Here is a 3,583-nt window from a genome sequence, read left to right as displayed (position 1 = left end):
TGAGATAAACATTCACTATGAAAAAGCTAAAGCTTTAATAGGTTCACAATTTGACCAAGGGCACATAGCAAAGCTGAGAATTATAACTAAGTCTTTCTGATTCTAAAACCTCTGCTCTCACCTTAGTAACTTTCATAAATAAATAAATAGTTTGTAAACTAAGCAATAGTGCATTATGCCAAGGTTTTCACAAAAAGCCAAGGAAAAAAATAGGAGATGCAAGAAAAGTGGCTGTGGCCCTAACTTTTATTACTGCTCTGACATTTGTTCATGTGCTAGGCACCCCATACATTCCATACATTTCAAAATCAAATGTGCTTTCTGATATTGGGTTCAAATTTCAAAGGAGAAGATCCCAGATCTTCTTTAAGGGCCACTATCCCTTCTCACCATACCTCCCTCTTCTTCTTTCTTTGTCTGTAGCTCATGCTTCCTTTCAACTCACCACATCCCTTCTTCACTCTCTGGGCACACTCTAAACAGAGATACAGAATTAGACTGAGTTGCTGTACTATTACAAGAAGAAAGATTGGGTGTAGGACATGTAAAAAATAGTCAAACTTAGACAAAGAGGGGTACTGAGAAGGTATGAAAAGTAAAAAAACAAATAAAAAAATTAGAGTGCCCCCAAATCTGTATCACCTATAGAGAAAGATCTGGGATCCCAGAAATATGTGTGTATGTGTGAGTGAGAGAGAGAGGAACCTTGCCCTGATGGGGAGGGCAACCTCCTTATTTCTTTTATATAACCCATATATAAAAGAAATAGTGTGAAATTGAGAAGCAACTTGTTGCATTAGTACTTGGAACAAAAATGTGATATGAATCTGTTATTCTTTTAATAATATGAATGTCACAATTAAGACTAAAACTAACAAATAGAAATAAAAGACCCAGCTTAAAATCTCAAATTTTCAGAAATAATATTCTATTTGCATCTCCTGGCACTGCTGCAAAATGAGACTCATACATACAAAGTCCAGAAAGGAACTAAATTACAGTGCTTTAAAAGAAAACAATTATTCCTGGCATACTCTAAACTTTCCTTAAATAAGTTAAAAGAAGGCAGAGTTACAAAAATCCTTATTCATAGCCTACACAAAAACCCCTATGGAGGCAATTGGCTATTTGCCCTAGGATGTGTCAGAAATGGGATGAAAATGTGAACATTTTGCACTTGTTCAGGTTCAGGTTGGGGAGCAGCCAAGCCTGTGGTTCCTGGAAGTCTGACTAGGGACCTGGTTTGCTTTGTCTTCTTACCACCCACTACATGTTTTGCAGGGACAGGCTTGCAGGCCTCAAAGGGTATTGTTACTGTTCCTTGTGAGGCTAGGAAGCCAGAAGGAAGCTAAGGGTATCATTTCCTACCCCACACCATTCTCCCACTGTTGTTTGTCTATAGGAGTAATGCTAATGCCTATAATACTGTATCCTGCTGCCTGAGGCTGGGGTGTTCCCATCAGATGAGTGATACAGGAGATGGGGCTTTCTGTTCTCCATGCACAGATGGGCATGTCACTCACAGTCTCCACAATCCAAAGGAGAAAGGTAATTTCTCCAAAACTATATCTTTTTTTTTTTTTACTTTTTAAAAAATACTTTTGTTTTTAATACAGAAAAATAAATGTGAGTGTTTTATTTTTTTTCTCTTAAGAGCTACTCACCTTTGTTTTCTCTCTAAGGGGGAAAGAAAAAATATTTAATAATTAGTGTTTGGGATAACAGGGAAGCTCCATTCTGAAACAAATTCCAACTGGATCAAAGATGTAAATGTATAAAAGAAAATCTAAAGGTACTGAAAGAAAGCATAGAAAGGATCTGCATTACATACAGTGGACTGACCATATGCTTTTATCTTTTCTCCCTGTAGTAGGATAAATAACGACTCCCAAAGATATGTCCATGTCCTAATCCCCAGAACCTATGAATGTTACTTTAAATGACAAAGACGTTACGATATGATTAAGCTAAAGCCCTTGAAATAGGGAGATTATCCTGGATTATCTGAGTGGGCCCTAAATGCAACAACAAGCATCTTTATAGGAGAGAGAAGAGACAGGTGTGACACACACACAATAGAGAAGGCAATGTGATCCCAGTGGCAGAGATTGAGGTGATGCAGCCAACAAGCCAAGGAATGCTAGCAGCCACCAAAAGCTGGAAGGTCTAGGAACAGATTTTCCCCTGGAAGCTCCAGGAAGAATGTGGCCCTGCCAACACCTTGATTTCAGTCCGGTGAAACTGATTTCAAATTTCTGGGCTCCAGAAATGTGAGAGAATAAATTTCTGTTGTTTTAAGTCACCAGTTTAGTGGTAATTTGCGTAGCATCCCTAGAAAACGAATATACTTCTGGATCCACCCAAACTCCACCAAAATAACAGTTAAGGGAGGGAAAATGATACAACTCATAAAGATAAAGAGAGCAGCAGAAAAGAATTTCCATAAATTTTTGGAAGATGGAAAAATGAATGAGAGGCAACTTACTCATCAGAGTAGAGAAAACTGCAACCCTAAGAGCCAGGAGAAAGAGCTGTGAACAAGCCGGGAGTCATTTCTCCCAGAGCTGTCAGCTCAGGGTCACCAAGCACCCCACAGGGGCGGGAGCAGGGAGTGGGGCTGAAACTGGAGGAGACTGGCAGTAAGAATGCGACTTTGGGTCGCTTGCCCCATCCCCTGCTTGATACTGGTCAGCCAAGAGTGAGGTGCATCCCTGTTTCTGGCCTCCCCAACCTCAGTCCATTCCCCTAATCTCACCACCATGTCAGTACCACTGACATTCCTTCTGTTGGAGGGAACTGGTCTCAAGGTTCTTCCTAGAAAGAAGCAGGGGGGCTGGGAGATGCCACACAGGGCCGCCTGGTCTTCCCGCCACCCCTCTCTGCCGAGAAGGAAGGCATGCTTTTTGATGGCCCAATAGCAACGTCTGCCACATTATCCTAACATTTCAGAACACTGGGAATAAAGAGAAGATCCTGAAAGCTTCCCGAATGAAAAAAACCTAGTCACTTCATGTACAAAAGATCAGCAATCTGACTGGCATAAGACTTTAAAACAGCAATACAAGATACTAGAAGACAATAAGGCAACACCCTCAAAATTCTGAGATAAAACAGCCTATAACTGAAAAGTTTCTATCCAGCCAAACTCCTGCCAAATGTAAGGGGAAAATAAAGACATTTTCAGACATGCAAGTTTTGAATAATTTGCCCACAACACATCATTTAGGAGGAAGTTACCAAAGAGCATAATTCAACACAATGTGGAGTGAACAAGACCCCAGAAGACACGGGCTCCAGAAAAAAACAAAACAAAAAAAACAGAGGATGCGCCCAGGAGAGTGGCAAAGGGGAAGTCCTAGGGTGATGGATGTTTATCACACCTGGCAAGCAACCATCCCTAGAACAGAGGCCTGTGCAAGTGTGAAGGGGAGTCATTTAAGGAAAATATGGAACTGATAGATTATTTAATGAGTTTGAGAATTTGGGGGAAAAATTATTACTAAGAGTTTGCCAAGTCTGTTAGATCATCTGGGGGAAAAAAGTGATGATATGTAGAAAACTAAGCAGTTTGGCCAGGGGGTTA

This window comes from Delphinapterus leucas, chromosome 7, assembly GCF_059928025.1.
Source record: "Delphinapterus leucas isolate spDelLeu-1000000601 "Yukka" chromosome 7, BTC_Dleu_Yukka2, whole genome shotgun sequence".
NCBI classification, from domain to species: domain Eukaryota; kingdom Metazoa; phylum Chordata; class Mammalia; order Artiodactyla; family Monodontidae; genus Delphinapterus; species Delphinapterus leucas.
Note: the sequence above shows the minus strand (reverse complement) of the source record.